The sequence below is a fragment of the Carcharodon carcharias genome, chromosome 14 (assembly GCF_017639515.1).
Source record: "Carcharodon carcharias isolate sCarCar2 chromosome 14, sCarCar2.pri, whole genome shotgun sequence".
Taxonomy (NCBI): Eukaryota; Metazoa; Chordata; class Chondrichthyes; order Lamniformes; family Lamnidae; genus Carcharodon; species Carcharodon carcharias.
The window spans coordinates 61,706,805-61,732,580 of NC_054480.1; positions in this window are offsets into that span (position 1 = coordinate 61,706,805).

Sequence of the window (25,776 nt, forward strand, 5' to 3'; positions counted from 1 at the left end):
CTGTAAAAAAGGGGTGCCGGACTGTGATGCTTGGCTTTGGAAACAGCTGCGCTGCTTGAGTCGGAAGGCTGGGCGAGACAGGCATGGAAGAAATTTTGCGTAAGTAATTTGGCACAGAGTGGTAATCCCATATTGATTGCCACTCCACGGAAGTTATGGCCGATTATTCCTTTAGAAGTGAGCCCCTGTCCTTTGTCAATTTAAATTGGCACCTTTAATAATTTCTGGATATTTACCCCTAGATCCATTGGATCATCTAACCCATTTAGACTCTTATTTCTAACGAGTCTTTGGCTTCCAATCAAAATGCACAACCACACATGTTAAATTCATTTGCCGCTTTCACAGCTATTCTGCAAGTTTATGAGCCTTCTATTCCTATATTTTACCATAGTATTCCTCAATACATGCTGTACTTCCCTAAAGAGTAGCTCCTTTGGAAGGGGGAATAGAGGAAATGGGCCTTTATTTTATTCACATCAGAATTCCCTGTCTGCCTTTGCAAGAATCTTTGATACTAGACAGGTGCATGAGTAGCATTATTGTGCAGAATCAAAGACAGATGGTGATATATAAAAAATAATAGCTTGTGTCATGCAGTTTTTCCAATGACAGTGGCAATAAGAATGTAGGTGTACAAGACGAGGATATGGAATCAATTCTTAAAGGTAATGGTGGAAAAGGAATTGGTTCTGAAAAAAATGAGCAGAATTCAACGTGGCTAAAACTTGCTTGACAATGTCTCATAGGAGCCTTATTTTTAAAACAATCAGGAATTATGCATAAGTGGGGATGTAGCAGCATATCAGTAAGGGTGAGTTCAGGTAGAGAAAAGTTTAGTAAAGAAGTACAATAGCCTTTCCTATAATTGCTTTAAAAATTATTTTCTAGCAGACCCAGTCAACTTGTGAATTGTGTTTTAGACATTTTAGAGAATTTTCTGCATGTCAGGGGGTCTGAGCGGGAGCGGGCGTGGGCAGGTGTGCAGCTGATCACCGCCCACGATTGGCTGCATGCCGCCATTTTACGTGAGCGAGCCAATTAAGGCCCACCCAGCGTGACGCGCACCTGGAAGTGCTGAGTGCTTCCTGTGTGGGCAGGGGGGAGGAGGCTGAGTCGGGGCCTGCGCTCTTTCGTGTGCATGCACGTGAAAGAGCGCAGAAATCTCCCTGAGGCACGGAGCTGCCTCAGGGAGATTAGTTTGATCATGAAAAATTTAAATAAAGAAAAAAATATTCAGACATGCCCCCGCATGTGACAGTGTCACATGAGCTGGGACATGTCAATGAATTTAATAAAAAAATTTATTGGATTTATAAACACTTCATGAAACCTCATCCCGCCCGTGGACGGAGTTTCATGATAAATACAAAGGCCGCCTGGGCTCTTCGCCTGTCCGCCAATCTTAAGGTTGAATGAGCAGCTCCGTTAATTCTTTTAATTAGTTTTAAAATGGTTTTAGTAGGCCTTTGACAGTTCGGCGGGCACGCAGACAACTTCAGAGCGCGCCCACCAAACTGACGATCGGAATGACGCGTTGTGACTTCGGGACGCATGCCCGACGCATGCACTGAGCGGGACCCGCCCCCGCATATTGACAAGAAGATTCCGGCCATTGAGCATTGCTGTCTAGGCCAGCATTTTTATTGCCACCCCTAATCGTCCTTGGTGAGCTGCTTTCTTGAACTGCTGCAGTCTTTGTGGTGTAGGAACAGCCACTGTGGTGTTTGGGAGGGAGCTCCAGGATTTTGTCCCAGCAATAGTGAAGGAACACCAAATTAGAAGGATAAGGTACCAGGAGCAAAGAAATAATAATAAATTTATATAAACCATTGGCTAGGCTACGATTCGAGTACTGTATGCCATTTTCAGCACCTAACATCGACTGTTATGCCACAATGAATGTATAAACTAGCAGGCATTGCACCTATTAAGAGAAAACTCAACAAATATTGAAACAGGGAAGATGTAGGGTAATGGGGAATAGCAGGGAGGCGAGATTCATTTTGATTGTTCTAGCAAAAGCTGGTATAGACATGATAGGCCAAATGGTACCTTTGTGCTTCAAACATTTGTGCTTGAAAGTCAGTTTGTCAAAACATACCTTCAGTATGACCTTAGCAGTGAACTATAAAAAGGGATATTGTTGAGCATCAGCATTATTTTCCTTGATGTCTGTGCAATTTTGATTGAGCATTTTCTCCACTGTATATTTTTCTCAGTCTGAACTTGCCCTAATTGGAGATATTAGCATTCTTGGAAAGTCTTCTGACAGTTGAAAATTTGTCAGCAGACCCAGTAAAGACAGTTCAATTTGCGGATTGTGCTTTAGACATTGGGATGAAGAGCCTTCCAAGTTCAGGTCAACATTTCACTCTGATTAATGTGGCCTTAGTGTGGAGTATTGATGCCAGACAAAGTTACTGAATCAAGTAGAGTGTCTGCCTGTGTGAAGGCAAATACCTGTCATGTTGGTAATGAGGAACCTGTGAGACATGGAGTGATGGATGCTGGAATGAGCACCTAATACTAATGTACAGGGTTCTGTGCCCACCTTCAATGGGCTGCAGAGAGACAAGCATGTTGCTGTGGAAAGCCCTCACATCCGACTGGTGACGCTGTTGCTCAATGGCTTGCTGTGCTGGGGTAAGGAGAATGGTAACAGTGGAGTTGCACATTTAACGGTGTAACAGTCTTTTCTAGGTCTACTGACAAATTTTCAATTGTCAAAAGACTTTCCAAGAATGCTAATACCTCCAATTAGGGTGAGTTCAGATTGAAAAATATGCAGTGGAGAAAACGCTCAATCAAACTTGCACAGACATCAAGGAGACACAAAGAGTGAAATTTGTGGTTGTAATTTGCGAAAGCTATTTAGCCTGGGTCAGGGGCAGGGTGCATCAATAGCTTAAATGAAATTCAGAATGCTGTTTGCAGTAGGCAGTGTGTAGAAACTGATCAAATCTTAGCAGGATGCATTGCAAAGGCCTAAAGGCTTTTTGGACTAAAGTACCTTGTTAAAGGCTGCAGCCTGTTTTTTTTTACACAGATAAACAGAGATATTGCTTTGTGTTAGAAAATAGCACTTCAGAAACCATGGAATGTTTAGCAAGAGGCCCAAGAGATACAAAATTGGGTTGAAACCAATAAACAGACATACTTCAGAGCTACTTTAGAACTTAGGTAGAACTTCATTTTACAAAGGTCACAAAGTCATGGGTCTGGATTTTTGCTCCTGAGGTGGATGGTGTGAGTCAGGCAATTTCCAGGCTTGCCACACATGCCTTGGGATGGAGTTATGCTCAGTGCCCTGGATGCAGATAAGAGGGCCACAGGGGCTGCCGAGTGTCAAGGTAGACTGTTTAAAAGGCTCCGTTCTCAGGTTCCAGTTGTTTCATTAAATTGTAAGATCTCTAACCCTCACGCCTACAGCCCATTGCCTCCCCAACCACTCCCATTGCTACCTCCATGCCAACGTGCCAGCCTAATGCCTACTCATGCTCCTTTAGCCACCCCATGGCCCCTTATCGTCCCTGTGCCAACTTAATGCCAATTTATGCCAACCCATGACCCCTTCCCACCCTTTGCCATTACATTCTCCGTGCCAGCTCACCAGGTATCTACCATGGACAAACCTCAGGAGTCATGTTGAAATGAAATAAAATAAAGGCTTAAATATCTAATATAGCCTTTACTATAGCAAAAAGAACACTCCCATTTATGAAAGCCAATGCACTACATTTAAATCTCCTCAAGTACAATTCTGAGTGTGCTAAGAATTATACTAATGATCAAGTTAAGATTATCAGTTAGGTTTGCAATGTAGTTCACTTATGCTTGCTAGGAGCTGCATATATTCATACACAGTTACACGTCCTCTGCAGGCAAAAGGAATATGTCCAGGCATTATGCCTTTTTTGAATTAAACAAAAGTGTGGGGCAAGAGCGCCCTGGTGCATTCTCCATGATAATGTCTCAACCAGAGTCAACTTGCCGACTAATCAGCAACCTTTTCTCATGTAGTATAAATTGCTGATCCCTTTGAAATTTGACATTCTTGCATCCGTCCTGATGAGTTCAAGATAAAAATCTTTGACTGAGTATCTCTTTTTTTAGCAATATCCACTCAAGTACTTCTTCCGTTATAAAAAACAAGCATACTTGTATTCATAACCCCACATCAAAGACAGCTAATCCTTTAATAAACTCTTTGTGCTGTCAATCAAACTGTGAACTTAGGATCCCCTACTGAAATAATGATAGATTGTGGAAAGCAGCCAATTATTAATAATAACACAATGGTTGCCCTTCAGATAATGTCAACAAACAGTTATTGTAATTGCTGACAATACCACTGACAAAGGCAGCCTATTTTTAATTATTTTTCAAAGGGCTTGGATTTTAAATAACTTCACAGTTTGAGTATTTTTTTAACACCTCACAAACAGAGGCAGACTGCTTTTTAAATTTTTAAAGAGCTGAGGTTTAAATAACTTCACATCATGAGAGTTCTACAGACCTTATCTGCCCTTCCAGAGCAATTATGACTACTCTAAAAATGCGTAACACCCACACTGCGGGTTAAAGCCATTACTACAACAAAAATGGGGTCTGTTTGATCTCAGCACAATTCAAATGGCTCTGCTGAGTGTGAGTCATACCCTGCCCCCTTTCCCCTACTGGAGTAAATGGGATCTATCAGAAATGTGGGTGGGGTTTCCACATCTGAGTCAGCCCACCATTTTTAAAGGTCCATGGAGTCTCCACAACTCCGTGAAAATGTGAACTATGATGTCTGTCTGGGGGAAGGTAAAACAGAGCCCCAGAGATTTAACTAATTTAAGTGTTTTGAAATCTGCAGAAAGAAGCACAAATGGATGTTGATGATGTCAGAGTTTGTCTTCTTTTCAAATGCAGAGAAACTAACTCCATAAGCTCCTATATTATTTTTATATGCTTTATCAGAGAAAATTTGGGTTGAATTTGATGCTTATGGTGGTGGGCCCACCCTCCAGCTGAAAAGCCAGTGGCAGCTTCGCCATGGCCATTCCTCATCCCCCTGTCAGAGTCGGTGTCCTCATTGTCCTGAGAGAGAATTTACCGCCAGTGTCCAGCAGCTCTCCCAACTCCACTGGGAGCAGTGGCCACTGCCAGTATTGCAGGAGGCCGAGTCTGCAGAATTGTCACTGGAGCTAGGAATAAAGCTAAGTGAGGGAATAAAGCTAAATCAGGGAAGCCCCAGCTAGGGGGGGTGCAGAGCGGAGTTAGTATTTAGGGTAGGCAGGGATCTTCACCCACAGGCATCCCATGCTTCCGGCAGGTATCTTCATTGGGTTTTGGTTGCCCAAGTAGAAGGGACCTCCCCAATAGGCCATCGGCATACCAGTGTTTACCTGGCAGATTGCCCACATGATGTGGTCCCTGCCTGCTACTCGTTGAATACCAGCTGTGGCAGGGTGATCAATTGGCTTCCTGAGGGGAAGGTCATTCTCAAGCCTTCCTGCCCTGGACTCAATTGTGGGGAATTAGGAAAGCGAGAGGGTCCTCACCTCACACATTACCTGCACCCCATGCCCCCAGCCTCATAGCCTACCTCTATGGGGAAGAATTAAGTTCTGTCCTCTGTCTTTAATTCACCAAGCAATGACTTGTAAGAAGTCAGTAATTTGAGGAACTCTGATTATTTAATTAACTTATGATTCTGAAATGTGTGTGACCAAGAAAGGCAGTTGCTGCTTGAATGCTGACAACAGTTTCTAAGACATCTGCAACATCCAAAAGGGATAGAAAATTACTAAATGAAGTTTCAAACAGATGTGCAACATCAAGGCAGATTCCACTACCATAATTTGATTAAAGAATTAGACCCTTCATTGGACACTTGTAGCTTATGGTGGATTTTAGTAGTACAATATGAAGCTGTCAATGAACCATCCTAATCACTTTGGAAAGAATGGTATTAAAATTGTTGCAAAGAGTGATTCAGTGCTTTACCCAAGCAACTTGATGAGTTGCTGAAGAATGCGATCAACAGGAAATTGACTGTTCGCTGGGTCATCAGCTTTATATCTCCTTGTAACATATTTGTCGCTTACAGGTGTATTGCTAATGGATGTATTTTATTGTTGACTAGTATTCCTACCTAACCTTCCAAAGACATTAGTGTTTAACTTGGACTTTGAATATTGTCTTATTATTTCTCATAATTCTCATGTCTGAACAATAGACTAACCTGTCAGGGGCAGGAAGTAACATCTTACAGCTGCTGGACATGTCACATGAGAAGAACTCCTTAAACCCTATATCTAGCTGATAAATGTTCAACCCACGGTGATCAATTGTCTAATGACAAATGGTAGCTGTTCTTCAATGTAAATAAATGCAATGTCATCAAACTTACCAACTCACCAGATCTCCTTTGACAGCATCTTCCAACCCCACAACCTCTACCACCTAGAAGGACAAGGGCAGTAGCTGCATAGGAGCACCACAACCTGGAAGTTCCCCTCCAAGTCATAACCTATCCTGACTTGGAACCATAATGACATTCCTTCACTGTCACTGGGTCAAAAACCTGGAACTCCCTTTCAGCACTGTGGGTGTACCTCCACCAGATAGACTGCAGTAGTTCAAGAAGGCAGCTTATCACCACTTTCTTAAGGGCAATTAACGATGAAAATTAAATGCTGGTATTACCAGCAATGTTCATGTTACATGAATGAATTAAAAAGAAGAAAACCACAGGCCAGGATTTTGCCCTTGTCGGGCGGGCTTGGCGGGGGCGATCGGGAAGCTGACTGCCACCTGCAATCGAGGCCTGACCATGATTTCATGCTGGCAAACCAATTAAGGCCTGCCCAGCATGAAATGCATGCTTCAGCGCTGCCTGTGGAGGGTTGGAGATAGGAGGCTGAGAGTGCAGTTTGTGCTTGCGTATGGGTGCACATAGGACAAGCTCGTGTCCTGAGGCACAGAGCTACCTCAGGGAGATGAAGATTTTCAAAAATAAAAAAGCAAGAAGTTAAAAATGTTGAAAACATATCCCCTCATGTGACAGTTTGGATGCTTGCCCGATGTCATCACCCGTCATTTTACGCTCATTCGTGTCGGGCAAGCGCCCGCCTGATGAGTGAAAAATTCTGGCCATGGAATCATTAGTTACACAGTATGGGTTAGATTTTCAACTTATCACCAGGCCACCACTAGCTTTGCAGATCACCCACCCATTATAGAAACAGTCCAATTTTCATTTGCATTGAAATTAATGGAGATGGAAAGAGGGCAGTGAGTAGCTAACATGCAATGTGAGTTTTACATTCAGGTAGAAAATCTGCCACTTTTAGTCCATTTACATGCACAACATAGGAAATATGGGCACTATATTATTTAATCTATAGGCCATTCTAGCTCAGTGGCTGTGCATTCTTCCACTGGGCTATGCTTATCATGTTTCCCTGTCAGTATTTTTCAAGATTTTCTATTCCAGCACTGTTGTTAACTCCTGTACATTCAGTGAATTGTTTTTACTATCTTCAAACAGGAATCAAAGTGGTTGTTAAAATCTTTGTCAAAACCTGTAAAAATTTTTCTCTAGATTATTGTGCAATGCTGATGCCGAGCTCTGTAAAGATTAGACAGTTTCACTTTCCAAGGAAATACTCCAGTGTCCACACTGATCATTTTTGGCAATGGACTGCACCAGGGGTAGGAATCGATAGTAGGTTTATTCCCATTATTCAGCACAAGGTACAGATAAGTGATGAGAAAAGGTGAGGTCTGTTCCCAGAGGGAGAAGTCATGATGATGTTCATGTCTAATGTATCTTTTGGAGATAAGATCGAGAACATCATTAACCAAGACCTATGCCTCTTTCATTCTTTTGGTCAATAAATTGTGAATAGTGTGAAAATGTTGAAGTAGAGAAAACTGTGCATAATGGTGAGTGGAAACACATATCAATGTAAAACATTCTAATATTGAATCATCGGGATTAATCGAATATGCTTAACATTCCATATCTCAGTCACATGTTCCTGTTTTCAAGACTGTGATTGGTGCATTTGTGTTAGGATAGGAATAAGACAGAAAGACATGTAAATGGAGTGGAGGTGCAGATCAGCCAAGATATAATTGAATGGCAGACCTGGCTGGATGGCCTACCTCTCTTCATATGCTTACATTATTCAATTGTTATTTTTTTCAATAAGTATCTTAACTTGCAGAGCTAGAATCTAAATTTGCTGACATGCATTACATTTTCTAGACTGGCCAGTAGGTGAATCTGCAGTATTTTGCTTTTGCACAGGGCAATGCTGATGTTTTGCATTCTGGCTTGATAGTCAGAGTGTTCCCTGGACCATTCCATGGGTTTTCTGTGGTCTTTTCCATAGCTCATTACGGTGTATATGGTACCAGCTATTACAGTTTTGCAAGAGATGAGCTGATAAAACTAGGTAGATTCATATCTGTGTGGGTCAATACCTTCGGGACTGACAAGCTCATCAAGATTCGTCAGGAACTACTCCGTGTTGACAGGTCTCAAACATGTCAGAAAAGTATGGTGCAGAAATTATCACCATTCGTGGTCCTTTGTGTATCTCGTCCTTGAGATTCTGGAATCACCTCACATTTCTCTGCATTGACCTTCATCTTCCATCTGTCTCCCATTCCACCAACTTGTCTTATGTTCTACACTTTCCTCCTTACAGTATACAATACTTCCAAGTTTTGTATCACCTGCAAACTTTGAAGTTGTCTCCTGCACACCAAGATCTAGATCATTAATCTATATTGGGAAAAGTAGGACCCCAAAGCCAACTCATGGGGAACACCACTACAAACCTTCCTCCAGCCCAAAAGTATCCATTAACCATTACTTGCTGTACCCTATTACTCAGCCAATTTGTACCCATGTTCCCATTGTCCCTTTTATTCCATGAGCTATAACTTTTCTCACAAGTCTGTTGTGTGGCACTGTATTGAGTGCCTTTTGGAAGCCTGTGTACACCACATCAACAGCATTACCCTCATCAACCCTCTCTAATACCTCTTCAAAAAACTCCAGCAAGTTAGTTAAACACAAGTTTCCTTTAAGAAATCCCTGCTGGGTCTTCCTAATCAACCAATATTTTTCCACATGACTATTAATTCTATTCTGAATAATTGTATCTAGAAGCTTCCCCACCAGCTAAGTTAAACAGACTGGTTTGTAATTCCCTTACAACTTTTTTTGAATGAGGGCATAATGTTTGCAATTCTCCAGTCCTCTGGCACCTCCCCTGAGTCTAGGAAAGGCTGAAATATTATGGCCAGTGCCCCTGCAAATTCCACTCTCATTTTCTTCAATACCTAGGATATATTGTTATCCAGATCTGTACATTCTTGGGAAATTTTATAATTTGGAGCAACTTGTAGTGAGACAATTCAGAAAGCAAAATAAACTTCAGAACTGTGGCCTGAGTTATTTCATGATCGCTACAAGAGCAATGATGCTTTGCTGTGTACAATTTGTACATGCACTGTGGGAATAATGTACACAATGTGTATTTGATTTTATGCTTCCCCAAGAGCTTCCTGTGCCCAAAACTGGGATGGCTAGATGTTTTATTACTTTAAAAACCTGGAAATAGAAGTCTCCTCCTGTAGCCCAATAACTCAAAGAGAACTTAGAGTTCCTCCAAATCTGTTCTCTTCTGCATTCTTGAATTCCTTTGCTCCACTATTGGCACTATGTCCTCAGCTTTGCAGGTCCCAAGCTTGACAATTGTCTGTCTCTTCTCCTTTAAGATGCTTCTTAAAACCCAGCACCTGTTCAAATGTCCCCTTCTTTGGCTTAGTGTCAACATGGTTTAATTATGCTTCTGTGAAGCACCTTTGGACATTCTGTTATGTTAAAGGCATTATACAAATCCAGGTTGTTGGTGAATGAAGCAGGTGGAGGGTGAGATTGCTCCAGTTAATAATCTTAGAAAAATGTTAGCATAAAATTCCTGGATTGTACTCACACCAACTTTTTACTGTTATTATTCATGGGTCAAACACCTACATCCCCTGATCTGCTGCTAAACAATGAGACTAGGATGGAGCCAAATTCAATCTATAGTTTGGGTGCAGTTAACGGCTCTCAGGAAAAATACTATTGGAGATGCTATAAATGGCCCAAGTGTCTCTGAATCAAAAAGGAAGGCAAATAGTACATCGGCCAGGTTCTGATCAGTAGCCAGATGTTCATTCTGGAAGGTGTGTGAATGGGATTGGTAGCAAAGACAGCAATAGACTAGGTTGTAATGTCTCTTATAATTAAATGGCTTGCTTAGAATGGGGAGTAATTTTACCTTAATCTGACCAGCAGGAATCTGGCAGGACTGACCATCCGCCATTGTGGAAAGTTAAGTCAAACAAGATGCTAAATGGAAGGCTGCTCCTATCAGTTTCTATGAGAGGTGGGTTAGATTAAGAAACTCTCCATTAAATAATGCCACTTGAATGAGAGCTAGAGGACTTAAAAAATTAGCAGAGTCTGGAAAGGAAGAAAGAAATGATGAGAAGGTTGGACGAAAATAAAAGATACATACCGGTCTAGAAATTTGATTGAGCAGGTCCCATTTTTTGGTTGTGAAACGGGCACCAATGGTCTCAATATAGGATGCACATGTTCAACCGAATTCATATTAATTAAGGTGCCCTGTGTGAAACGGGATTAGGCCTTTGGCCTGTGAAAATCAGATCGCACATGCAATCATTTTTCAGAGTCTCTCAGAGGGCTTGGTGTTGGTAGCGAAAATTGGGCTTTGTTGTACCCGTTCTACTCCTGTAGGCTAAACACTTCTTATATCTGTCCTTCTTTTCCTTGTTCATCCTTCAAAGTGAAGATGAGTACGTTCATTAACTGGGTAGTCACGTAGATGACTGCTAAGGCAAATCAGCACCTGAAAGTTCTGCTGCAAATACGATAGGATACTGCAAACGACTGAATTTTGGATGAGTTGCTAGCTTGGGACTTCTTCTCTTTCTGATTTCTTTCTGCCTCTGATATGCACTTGCTTTTGAAGAGGCTACACTGTTTTTTAATTGGTTGAGCCAGGTGCAGCAATCCTGGGTGAACTTCTCCGAGGACTCTCAGATTCGCTTTAGTAATCAAATATTCTAGTTACAGTTTAGGGGGAGATGGTGGTGTAGTGGTAATGTAATCCAGAGGCCCAGGCTCTGGGGATATGAGTTCAAATCGCAGCTGGTGAAATTTAAATTCAATTCACAAAATCTGGAATTGAAAGCTAGTCTCAGTAACGTTGTCCGTGAAACTATCATTGATTGTTGTAAAGACCTATCTGGTTCACTAATGTCCCTTTAGGGAAGGAAATCTTCCATCCTTACCCGGTCTGGCCTACATGTGACTCCAGAACAACAACAAAGGGGTTGACTCTTACCTGCCCTCTGAAGTGGCCTAGCAAGTCACTCAGTTCAAGGGCAATTAGGAATGGGCCACAAATGATGGCCTTGCCAGCGACACCCACATCCCATGAAAGGATATATTTTTTAAAATGACCAGCCCAACTCAGATGTGACTGTCTCAATATGGTGTGGATGCTTGGCATGCCAGCTCAGGTGAGTACCTCAGTGTCTGGTATTTTTTCCTGTCATCAGATCTGCAGAATCTTCAAACATCAGCTCAAGTGAAAGAGGCTGAACTTCTTGACTTGATGCTGGTACACAGTGCAAGTCTTGCAAGTGTAGAGGAGAGTAGGCAGATTGCTCAATGGACTTTCAGTTTGGTTGGCAGACTTACTCTTTTCATTCCCATGACTATTGTTTGAAGTTTACTGAAAGCTACACTTGCTTTGGCAATTCTTGCATGTGTCTCATCATCAACAAAGGCAGCTCAAGAGAGTGTGCTGCCAAAATAAGTGAACCTATTCACTGCTGACAGATTCTGGCCTTTCCTGGAGCAGGCTGGTGCATTACTGCAGTTTTCTTTGTGCTGATCGTAAGGCCAAGTTTGTTACATGCATTAGGGAGCAAGCCCATGTTACACTGCATGTCCAGTTTTGAACTGACAGCTAGTGAACGGTCATCAGCAAACAGGAAATTGTGAGTTGTCTCAGAGTGAGCAGCTTCCCATTCATGCAATATGCGATTTTGATCCTAGGATCATCATCATGGCATTGGAAAGCACAGTGGAGAAAACATGCTGAAGAGGGTTGGCACTAGCTCGCAGCCCTTTTTAACTCCATTAGTAACTGGGAATGGGTCAGAAGGCTCCCAATCATCCAGGACACTCACAAGTATGCCTTCATGGAACTGTCAAACTATTGTGATGAATTCCTCAGGATAGCCAAATTTCTCCATTACCTCCCAAAGTCTCTCATGGCTGATTTTGTCAAAGACCTTGGTCTGGTCAACAAACGTGGTGTCGAGATATATAATCTGTTCTTGGCATTGATCCTGGAGTTGTCTACCTGCAAACAACATATCTGTAATTCCTTGGCCTTTTCTGAAACCTCACTGACTTTCTGACAGCAGATCCTTGTCGAGATGTTGCCCTTAATGGTTCAGAAGGATCCTGGTGAAGATTCTGCACTCAAAAGAGTGCAGTGAGCCCACCTGTGAGAGGTGCTACTCTCCCTTACACTCCTTATACCCCTTTCTATGTAATGTCACAGAAGAGGCAAATAAAAAGAGCCAAAAAGGAAAACCTTTATGCCACTTCTCAATTAGGAGAACTCTGACAGGAATTAATGGCACATGTACTCCACACAGAAACAATCTGCATTGTCCACAGCAGATATAGTCTCACGATTGGTAGAAATCAGTATTTGCTCTGAAATCTATCATTTTTAAGCCGAACCGATGCATAATACACAATCACCTTGATAATTGAAATAGTTCACAATATACAATTGTACTGCAGTAGTTGTGCTTCATGTAAAACTTTACATTATTGCCGGTTTTGAAATCAGTTTCTGAAAATCAACCATAGACATTGTGATTTTTTACAATTCTTCACTCTGAGTGGATAAGAAATGCTGCTTTTCCAAAAGGATAACACTGTGCCTTGGGAAGTTAATAACTTTCCTTCCTAATGTTTTTCTCTTCACGTATTTCCCACATTTTTCTGCTGGTGTTTTGCTGTCTTAATTGGCCCCTTTGTCCTTCAGGATGTGTTTCCCAAAGGACATAGTCGCTGCAAGATCGACCTTATCTGCCATTGAAGCAGGGATGGCTGAGAGCACAGGTTCTGCACAGATAAGTTTGAATTAATGACATTCAGTGTGTACGAGATGTACATCACACAGACACAGAAAGGAATCTACTGCAAGGTCTCCAGTGCATTACACAAGCAAGGTGTGACAGTGCCCCTGGAATTACCAACCCTCTGAATATGGAGCCTCATTAAGGAACACACTTTATACTGTTAATCAGCTTAGATCTACCGCTGAAGAATGATAGAGTGCTTTGTTAAAGATGTTGGAGTGAATTAAATTCCACAAGGACCACAGCAATATAATAATTTCTTTTCACCAAATGTATGAAAGGAAATTAATAATGGAAATGAGTTCTTTGTTACTTAGCACAATTGAGGTTTTATTGTTTTTGGAAGTTTAATTATTTCTACCATCAGTAAAATCACCAGAATTATTGCAGGGAGGGGGAAAAGGGAAGAACCTTTTCATGAAATGATTCATGCATGTTTAATTCACCTAGACTGCCCAAAACAGATTTTGTAGCTTCCCTTGAATAGAGTTAATAATAAAATGAGAAAATTATGCTGAATACAACATGCAACTGCAATTTTCATCCAACTGTATGTGTAAACTGTACCTCTGAAATGATCTTTACCTTCAGCCATATCCGATGACAAACATCTGTTTGATCAAAAACAACCTCACCCAACAAATGCAGTACATCAGCCATTCAATATGCAGATATGTTAACTTATTTTTACAGAGCTCCACAAAATATCTATTTTTTGCTTTCTAAATTCCTTTCAAAAATGTCCTACCATACTCCACAATGTGGAGGGGTGGGAATGGCATTTAGCTGGGGTGTGGGCGGTGGAAAGATAAGTGACCTTCTTGCTGGGGCTGTGCAATTTGCTGTGGATCCAGCGACTAGAGGTGTACTGGAGTTGTTCTAATCTGAAATGAAAAGAGAAACTGCTGGAAACATTCAGCAGGTCAGGCAGCACTTGTGGAGAGAAGAAGAGGTCGATGACTTTCCAGGGATTTAATGGAGGTTCACTGATGTTATTGAGCTGTTCTTCAGACAACTTTTCTTAGTGGAAACATTTAACTTAATTTACAAGACAGCAGCAGCAACAAACTCCATAACTGAAGAAGAACTCGCTCCTGTCGAAGTTCCCCATGCTGTTAACACATTGGTTTACACAGATCATAAGAACATAAGAACACAAGAACATGGAGCAGGAGTAGGCAATTCAGCCCCTCAAGCCTGCCCCACCATTCAATACGATCATGGCTGATCTAACTTCGACCTCAACTCCAATTTCCCACCCTCTCCCCATAACCTTTCAACCCATTACTAATTAAAAATCTATCTCCTCCTTAGATTTAGTCAGCGCCCCGGCATCCACTGCACTCTGAGGTAGTGAATTCCACAGATTCACGACCCTTTGAGAAAAGTAATTCCTCCTCATCTCTGTGATCTTATCATCATGTGATCGTACAACACAGGATTATCCTTAAAGCTACAGTCCTACATTTCCCAAATCTATAATTATTACAACTGACTTGAAACCTTAACCTTACCTTGCTTTCTTTACAAATGCTGCCTGACCTGCTGAGAGTTTCCAGAATTTGTCATAATTAACATTCTTCTTTGGGAGGATGCAATGTACCTATGCTTGCTGTTACCCTCAGATTTCTCAGCTGGGATCAGAAACAAGCTTTGCAGGTAATCTTTGTGTGAACACAGGTATATTGCCTCTGGCATACACTAGCACATTTTAAAAAATTTGTTCATGGGATGTGGGCATTGCTGGCTCAGTCACCATTTATTGCACATCCCTAATTGCCCTTGTTCAGAAGGCATTTAAGAGTCAACTACATTGCGGTGGGTCTGGAGTCAGACAAGGTAAGGACGCAGATTTCCTTCCCTAAAGGACGTTAGTGAACCAAATGGGTTTTTACAACAATCTGCAATGGTTTTGTGGTCATCATCAGACTTTTAATTCCAGGTTTCTATTGAATTCAAATTTTATCATTTGCTGTGGTGGGATTCAAACCCCAGTCCCAGAGCATGACCTGGGGCTTTGGATTACTAGCCCAGTAAAATTATCACTATGCCACTGCCTCCCGTGTATGACCTTATTTATCTGTCTAAAATTTCCAGCACATGATTCTTAGCTGATTTTTATAAATTGCAAATGGTTCTGTTGTAATAATCATGAGCATTATAAAAATTATATCGCAATCACTCATTTGCTATAATCAGAGCCAAAATTCTTACAATTATCCTAAAACAACTAAGAAATGTATTTGAACTCGAATAGCAAGGTTATGTCATTATATTGTTACCAGTGTCATTTGGACATCCTACAACCATAGGCTCCAATTTTGTTGTTCCTCAAACTTGCATCTAAGATACAGACCAGGACTGTCTAAGCAGGATGATTCTTTCAGAGTGATTCTGGCTGTTTATCTAGATTCTGTTCTTTCTCCATTTGTTCAACATCTGTCTGTGACTTTTCTGATGTCCTCCATCACTGTAGAGATTTCAGAGCATCTCCTCACCAACATCTCCTATTCACCAATGTCTAGCCTCCGTAACCTTCAGCAACATGATCCCTGGGTTCCATTTCTTTCCTTAATAATGGCCCAATCTATCCCCATCCACCATTACCCTTCTGCAAGAAGTGTAATCTGAACCTTTACCCACCTTAAAGACTTATTCAGCACTTTTCATAACCACCAGATTTCTCAAAGTGCTTTACTGCCAATGTGTGCTGTTTTTGAACTGTAGTTACTGTTGTCCTATAGGAAACACAGCAGCCAATTTGCACACAGCAAGCTCCCTCGAAAAAATGTGATAAATAACCAGACAATCAGTTATTGTGATGTTGGTTCAGGGATAAATATTGGCTAAGTCACCAGGAACAACTCCCTGCTCTTCTTTGAAATAGTGCCATGGGATTACTTATGTCCACCTGAGAGGGCAGACAGCACCTCAGTTTAATGTCCTCATCCAAAGGAAGGCACATCCAACAGTGCAGCACACCCTTAGTGCTGCACTGGAGAGTCAGTCTTAATTTTTTGTGCTCAAGTCTCAAGAACACCTAAATATTGTCACTATGGAAATCACATGGGTCCCAAATACGCCTGGCTTTTTGCATATTATGCTAAATGCACTTTGTTCCAATCCTACTCAGGCCTCCTTCGCTTCCTAAAGTGAGTTGTTGGTCATGTTGATGCCACTTCCTCTTTGTGCAGGAAGGGAATGCCATTAATTTTACTTCTGTTTTCCACCCTCATTTATATTCATTCATTTATTTGACTTTTTCATTCTGGCTTCTTCTTCTCCATTTTTATTCTTGGCAATGATCTTTCCACCGTCATTTATTACAACTCCCTTTACTATCCTGATTATACTTCTTCCCACTCCATAGCTTGAGTGGCTCTAATCCCTCTTCCCAGTTTCTCAGTCTCCACCACATTTGCTTTGATGACTCCGCTTTCCACAGCAGAACTTCCAAAGTACCTCCCTTTTCCCTGCAGCTGCATTATTACTTTGACCATTCATGCCCTATTTTCCTGGGATTCTGCTGTTAACCTCTGCACCTTCTCTCACAACAAATCCCTCTCATTCTCACCTTCCTACAAACTTCCACATCAGCCAGGTCATCTCCCAAGAAGCAATCCCATAAGTAAGTACCTTATGCCCCTCCCTCTCCTCTCCATTGGACCCTTCATATTATGTTTGTCCATTCTTCCAGCACTCCCACTTCCAGCTGTGCAACCACAGGGGTTGCAACATTGGTTTCATTAACCTCATCCTATACAACTGTCACAAATACTCCTTCAATATGAGGCAGAAATGGATATGTACTTCCTTTAATCTCCGATACTACATTCACTGCTCACAGTACAATCTCCTCTGCACTGGGGAAAGCAAAAATAGATTAGATGAGTAATTTGTTGAACACCTTCTTCCTTCAAAAAGTAAGACCTTGACTCACTTGTGACTCTTAAAGTGACCTCTCCTTGTCCTAATGAAGCTCAAATTAAATTTCAGGAGTGATATCTCATCTTTCTGAACACTCTGAAGCTCTGGGTCTTTACACTGACTTTAGTAACTTCAGGCCTTGCTTACAACATCCATTTCCTTCACAGTAGTGGATACTTGTGCTGTGGAAAGACTCTGACAGTGGCTGAGAAGAAGAGACACAACCGTTCATCAAAGCTCAGCACAGGTGGAAACTTGGGCTCACTGTGTGCATCTGGAATATTTTCATCTCAAGGTTGGAGACTCTATTGTATTTTACTTGCTTTTTTCTGTTTTAATCTCACATCTGCTGCATTTCCTGCATGTTTGTTCCTTCTCTTTTTTTTATTTGTTGTGTACACCCTCCCATTTTTTTATCCTCCTTTCCCAACCCCTCCTCCACTGCTATTTGTGCATTTTTCTGTACTTTCTACAAGTCTGAATTGTCTCAATTATATTCCTGGCAGGCAGTGGTGTCATCGTAATGTCACTGGACTAGTAGTCCATTGGCCCAGGCAAATGGTCTGTGGGTACAGGTTCAAATCCAACTATGGCAGCTTGTGCAACTTAAATTCAATTAATAAATCTGAAATATAAAGCTAGTTACAGTAATGGTGATCATAACAACTATCATCGGTTGTTGTAAAAACCCATCTGTTTCATTAATTTATCTGGCTTGGCTGACAGGAACTCTTAACTGCCCCCTGAAAATGCCTAGCAAGCCATTCAGTTCAAGGGCAATTAGGGATGGGCTGAAGTCACTCAGTTGCATCAAACTGCTATAAAGGCTAAAAAATGAAATGAAACCGGGGCCAGATTTTCTGGACGACGAGCTGGGGCAGGGCCCGCTAGCCGACAGTGGGTTGACGTCAGGTGGAATGCCCGACATCACCCTGTCATTTCCATTTTCAGGTTGGTGGAGGTGCAGCCGAGTCAGCTGCGCGCTCACCGATCTGCCAACGGCCGATTGAGGACATTGAGAAACTAGTTAAGGTCATTAATTAACCTAATATCAACTGGGATTCAAACAATATAAGGGTCATTGAGGGAGAAAAATTCATGCAGTGTGTCCAGGAAAATTTTTTCAACCAATTAGTGACAAACCCAACGAGAGGAAATGCAATTCTAGACCTAGTCTTGGGGAATGTAGAAGGGCAAGTGGGTGAAGTGACAGTTGGCGACCATATCAGGGACAGTGATCACAATTCAGTTAGATTTAGCATTACCATGGAAAAGGACAGAGATAAGGCAGGAGTAAAAGTCATGAACTGGGGGAAGGCAAATTTTGCAGAAATGAGAAAGAACTTGGCTGAGGTGGCCCGGACAGCACCGCTGGAGGATAAAACAGTGGAAAACCAGTAGGAAGAACTAAAAAACAAGATCCTAATTGTACAAAGTAGACATGTTCCCTACAAAAATAAGAGTGGTACTGCCAAATCTAGACCTCCTTGGTTGTCCAGAGGAATACAGGGGAAGATCAAACAGGTAAAGAAAGCATACAATAGGCACAAAGAACTAAGCACTGCAGATAGCCCAATCAAATATAGGAAGTGCAGGGATGAAGTAAAAAAAGGAAGTAAGGAAATCAAAGAGAGGGCATGAAAAAAGACTAGCAAGTAAAGTTAAAGATAACCCAAAGATGTTTTACCAATACATTAATGCTAAAATGTTAGTTAAGGAAAAAGTGGGTCCTAACAGAGATGAAGATGGAAACTTGTGTGTAGATGCAGAGGCTGTGGGAAGGGTTTTGAATGAATACTTTGACTCCATGTTTACAAAGGAAAGGGAGGATGTAGATATAGTAGCCCAGGAGGAACACTGCAAGATATTGGACAGGATAGTCATAAAGAGAGAGGAAGTACTCAAAGGGCTGAAATCCTTGAAAGTGGATAAGTCACCAGGGCCAAATGGATTGTTTTCGAGGCTGCTGAAGGAGTCAGGGAGGATATAGAAGATGCTCCGAGGATGATTTTTCAATCTTCATTAGATACAGGGAAGGTACTGGAGGACTGGAGAAATGCAAACGTAGTTCCATTGTTTAAAAAGGGATCAGAGGAAATGCCAAACAATTATAGGCCAGTTAGTCTTACATCGGTGGTGAGCAAATTAGTAGAAACAATCCTGAGAGATAGGATTAACTGCCATGTGGAACGGCATGGACTAGTCAGGGATGGTCAGCATGGATTTGTTAAAGGAAGGTCTTGCCTCACAAACTTGATTGAATTCTTTGAGGAAGTGACAAGAAGGATTGATGAAGGTAGTGCAGTGGAAGCTGTGTATATGCATTTTGGCAAGGCATTTGACAAGGTCCCACATGGCAGATTGGTCAGGTAAGTAAAAGCCTATGGGATTCAAGGTAATGTGGCAAACTGGATAAAAGATTGGCTTTGTAACAAGAAACAAAGAGTAATGGTCGATGGATGCCCTTGCAAATGGAAAGTTGTCTCAAGTGGTGTTCTACAGGGCTCGGTGTTGGGACTCTTGCTGTTTGTGTTATATATTAATGATTTGGACGTGAACGTGGGGGGCATGATTGGGAAATTTGCAGATGACAGAAAGATCGGCCGAGTAGTGGATAGTGTAGAGGACAGCCATAATCTCCAAAATGATATAGATGTGTTGGTGGAGTGGGCGGTAAAGTGGCAGAAGGATTTTAACATAGAGAGGTGTGAGGTAATACATTTAGGGAGGTCAAACAGTTACAGCAAATTACACAATAAATGGGAATATACTAAGAGGGATAGATGAAGTGAGAGATCTTGGCGTACAAGTACACAGGTCCCTGAAGGCAACAGTTCAAGTAGACAAGGTTGTAAAGAAGGCATATGGAATGCTCTCCTTCACTGGCAGAGGTATAGAATATAAAAGTAAGGATATAATGTTGGAATTGTATAAAACACTGGTGAGGCCACAACTGGAGTATTGTGTGTAGTTCTTGTCATCACATTACAGGAAGGATGTAATAGCTCTGGAGAGAGTGCAGAGGAGGTTTACAAAAACATTGCCAGGGTTAGGAAGGTGTAGCTACGAGGAGAGATTGGATAGGTTGGGGTTATTTTCCTTAGAACAAAGAAGGCTGAGAGGTGACTTGATTGAGGTGTACAAAATTATGAGGGGGATAGATAGAGCGGACAGGATAAAATTGTTTCCCTTGATGGAAAATTCTAAAACCAGAGGACATAGATTCAAGATAAGTGGCAGAAGGTGTAGGGGGAACATGAGGAAGAACTTTTTTACACAGAGGGTAGTGGGTGTCTGGAATTCGCTGCCCAAGTTGGTGGTAGAGGCAGTAACTTTAAACTCTTTTAAAAAGTCCCTGGATCTGCACCTAAAGTGCTGTAAGCTGCAGGGCTATGGGCCAGGTGCAGGAAGGTGGGATTAGAAAGGGCAGCTGTGTGTCCTCGGGCTGGCATGGACAAGATGGACCAAATGGCCTCTTTCTGTGCTGTAACTTTTCTATGGTTCTATGGTTCTATTAGTGGACCTGCCTGTCCAGCCTTAAGGCTGGCGGGCAGGCGTGGAGCCCTGGCGGGCTTCGGAAAAAGCATGAAACCTCATCCACGGGCGGGATGAGGTTTCATGAGGGTATTTAAATTTTTAAGAAAGGTTTCAATAAAACTTATGGACATGTCCCAACTCATGTGACAGTGTGACATGAGGGGACATGGCAGAGAAAATTTTTAAACATGATTAATAAAAGTTTGAAATCAGAGCTTATCTCCCTGAGGCAGCACTTAGCTTCAGGGAGATGAGCTTGCTCTTTCATGCGCATGCGCGAAAGAACACAGTCCCGGCTGAGAGAATTCCCGCCCCCCCCCCCACCCCCGGCCCACTTCCTGGCAGACGTCATGCTGGATGGGCTTTAATTGTCCCACCCACGTAAAATGGTGACGTGCTCCCAATCAGGGGCGCCAATCGAAGGTGCGCCCGCTTCCGCTCCCGCAATTTGCCCCCAACAGTGGAAAATTTTTCCCCAGAAGTTTCACCCTGGGCACAGGAAATGACACTGGTAAATATCACCCTGTCAACCCTGCAAAGTCCTCCTTACTAACATCTGGAGGTTTATGCCAAAATTGGGAGAGCTGTCCCACAGACCAGTCAAGCAACAGTGTGACATAGACCTACACACCGATTCTATTCCAACAGCCAATGCCCCAGTCACCACCATCACCATCCCACCTGCAGGACAGACCCACCAGAGGTGGCAGCACAGTGGTATACAATCGGGAGGTTGGAAATCCCCAACCTTGACTTCAGGCGCCATTAAGTCTTAAAACATGGGCAAAGAAATCCCTTGCTTTTTATCATGAGCCCACCCCACACTGCTGTCCCCCTTCAGCTGATGAATCAGTACTCTTCCATTTCAACAACAATTTGAAGAAGCACTGAGGGTGGCAAGGACACAGAAAGTACTCCGAGTGGGGGCTTCAAAGCCCCTTACCAAGATAGGTTGAGGACATTGCTGCTGGCTGAATCCTAAAGGACATAGCTGCTTGACAGTGTCTGCGGCAGGTGGTGAGGGAACCTACAAAGGGGATAAACCTACTTCACTTTGTCTTCACCAGTCTACCGGTCACAAATTGGGAGGGTTTATCACCGCATAGTCCTTCTGGAGTTGAAGACCCATCTTGACATTGAGGATTCCCTCCATCATGTTGTGTGTCACTACCACCATGCCGAATGGAATAGATTATGAACAGATCTAGCAACTCAAAACTGGGTATCCACGAAGTGGTGTGGGCCATCAGCAGCAGCAGAATTGAATTTAACCAAAACCTGTAACTTCATGGCCCAGCATATCCCTCACTCTACCATTACCTTCAAGCTGAGGGATCAATGAAGAGTGCAGGAGAGCATGCCAGGAGTAGCAGCAGGCAAACCTAAAAATGGGATGTCAATCTGGTGAAGCTACAATACAGGACTACTTACATGTCAATCAGTGGAAACAGCATACAAAAGACAGAGCTAAGCAATTGCACAACCAACGGATCAGATCTAAACTTGCAGTCCTGCATGATCTAGTCATGAATGGTGCTGGACAATTTAAAAACTAACAGGGGGAGGTTCCACAAATATTCGTATTCTAACTTGCATCAAACCTCACTTGCTCACTGGGGAGAATTCTCTCCCCGTTGTGGGAGCTGAGCGGGAGCAGGCGCAGGCAGACGCGCAGCTGATCGCCGCCTGCAATCGGCTGCGCGCTGCTATTTTACGTGGGCGAACCACTTAAGGTCTGCCTAGCACGACGTGCACCCAGAAGCGGTGAAATCTCCCCGAGGCACAGAGCTGCCTCAGGGAGATTAGTTTGATTTTAAAAAATTTAAATAAAAAAAGAAAAAAAAAATTAAGACAGATCCCCTCATGTGACACTATCACATGAGCTGAGATAAGATTATGAATTTTATTAAAAATTTTTATTGAAGTTTAGAAACCTTCATGGAACCTCATCCCGCCCATGGATGAGGTTTCATGAAAAATGTAAAGGCCACCTGGGCTCTTTGCCTGCCCGCCAGCCTTAAGGTTGGACAGTAAGCTATGTTAATGATTTAAATGGCCTTTGACAGTTTGGCCGGCGCGCAGCCGACTCTGGTGCATGCCCGCCAAACTGAAAATCTGAATGATGCACGGTGACGTTGGGATGTACGCCCGATGTCACCGCGTGTCATTTTATGCATCAGGCCCCGCTCACCGACCCGAAGATTCTTGCCATTATCTCTGTGTTTGTTGACCTACACTGGTTCCCAGTTAAGCAACACTTCAATTTTAAAATTTTCACTTTTGTTTTCAAATCCCTCTGTGGCCTCACCCTTCCCCTCTAGCTCTACGACCCTCCAAGATATCTGCACTTTTCTGACTCTGGCCTTAAGCGCCCAGTTTTTAAATCATTTCACCGCTAGGGGCATTGCCTTCAGCTGCCTAGGCCCTAAACTCTGGGATTCCCTCCCTAAATCCCTCCATCTTGCTTTCCTCCCTTATGATACACCTTAAAACCCATGTCCTTGACCAAGCTTTTGATTCTGCCCTATTATCTCTTTATGTGGCTCAGTGACATATTTTGTTTACTAATGCCAAGCCTTGGGATGTTTTATTACATTAAAGGTACAATATAAATGCAAGTTCTTGTCACTTAAAGGTACAAGTTAGAAGTGTGTTGGAGTTCTCTTCATTGCCTATATAAGTGCAGTTCCAACAACACTCAAGGGGCAGAGTTTTCCCGTCGGCAAGCGGGGGGGTGGGGCCCGCTCGCTGACATGTAAAATGATGCATGGTGACATCGGGCGGAACTCCTGACGTCACCGCGCCCCATTTAAATGTTCTGGAAGGCGGGGCTGCAGCAAAATCGGCTGTGCGCCCACCAACCTGTCAATGGCCAATTGAGGCCATTGACAGAGTAATTAAACTAATTAGTGGAGCTGTCTGTCTAACCTTAAGGTTGGCGGGTAGGCCAGGAGCCCCAGCAGGAATTAGAAAAAGCATGAAACCTCATCCAAGAGCGGGATGAGGTTACATGTAGGTTTTAAATAATTTTAATAAAGTTTTTGTAAAAATTATGGACATATCCCAACTCATGTGATAGTGTCACATGAAGGAACATGTTCGGGAAACTTTGTTATTCTAATTTTAGTTTTTTTTACATTTATAGTCGATCTCCCTGAGGCAGCACTTAGCCTCAGGGAGATGAGTGCACTCTTTCGTGTGCATGTGCAAAAGAGCGCACTCTTGATTTTGGGATTCCCCCCCCACCACTGGCACAGAGCTTCTATGCGGACGTCATACTGGGCAGGCCTTAATTGGCCCGCCCACATAAAATGGCGCCGTGCCGCCAATAGGGGGCACCATTCCGAAGCACGCCTGTGCGTGCCCGCCCTTCAACTTCACCCCTGACAGGGGGAGATTCCTGCCCAAGGTCAGCACCTTTAACATTCACTCACACCAGCACTGGCACACTGTGACTGCAGTGTGTACTGTATACAAGATGCATTGTATCAACTTGTCAAATCTTCTTTGCCAGCAGGTCTCAATTTTGTGGCCTGTATCACCTAATGACAAGGGCAGCAAGTGCCTCAAAACATCACCACCTGCAAGTCACATAGCATCTTGATTTGGAAATTTATCACTGTCACTGGGTCAACATCCTGGAACCCCCTCCTGAATAGCAATATGGGTTTCACTACATGAGCTGCAGCGGTTTAGGAAGGTGGCTCACCACCATCGTCTGAAAGGCAATTAGGAATGGGCAAAAAATGTTGTCCTTTCCAGTGATACCCACATCCTAAGAATGAATAAAAGACGTCAGTAAAATAGATGATTTCATTGCTGTTGATGGCAGCTTCCTGTGCACAAATTGATTGCCTTGTTACCAATATTAAACATTGGCCAGGATTTTCCAGTCCCGCTGGCGTTGGGCATCATTGTGAGCGGGATGGGAAAATTTCGGGAGCAGCCAAATTTTCCTGTCCCGCCTGCGATGATGCCTGCCATTGGCGGGACTGGAAAATCCCACCCAGTGACAGCATTTTGTGTTTTTGCTGCAAATATATATATATATATATATATATATACACATATAAATATGTACACACAAATAAATATGTCTTTCTATTGGCAAAAATGACCAATTTAAAACAAATAAAAAATATACATTTCATAGGCTGCAGCACATTAAAATTGAGTTAATGTAATCATCTCACAAATTGATAATTTGCTGCACTTATGATTTTTAAAATTTTTGCACAGCATACAATGAGTTTAGGAATATCTGCAGAAACCTTTGTTTAACAGTAGTTCACTCAACACTCATTTGGTTGGGTTAGGTGGAGATACATGTGATTTACATGGGCTATATTTGGTCTGCTCAACCTGTTCAACACTAATGAACACTAGGACACAAGAAATAGGAGCAGGAGTAGACCATTCAGCCCATCAAGCCTGCTCTGCCACTCAATAAAATTATGGCTGATCTTGGGCTTCAACTCCATTTTCCTGCCCATTCCCCTTATCCCTTAATTTCCGGTAAGACCAAAAATCTGTCTACCCAGCCTTAAACATATTCAATGATGGAGCATCCATTACCCTCAAATTCCAAAGATTCACAACCTTTTCAATAAAATAATTTCTCCTCATCTCAGCCCTAAATAATTGGCCCTTTAGTTCAAGATTGTGCTCCCAGCCAATGGAAACAGTCTCTCAGCGTCTACCCTCTCAAAGCCCCTCTGAATTTGTAGGTTTCAATGAGACTGCCTCTCATTCTCTAAACTCCAGGGAATATTAGCCCAATTTACTTAGCCTTTCATCATAGGACAACCCCTCATCCCAGTGACCAATCAAATGAACTTTAACTGTACCACCTCCAGTGCAAGTATATCTTTTCTTAAATGTGGAGACAAAAAGTGCAAACAATTTTCCAGATGTCGACTCATCAAAACCCTATACAACTGTAGCAATACTTCTTTATTCTTGTACTCCAATGCCCTTGCAATAAAGACCAACATGCCATTTGCCTTCCAAATTGCTTGCTGCACCTGCATGCTGAATTTCTGCACTCCATGTACACAGCAC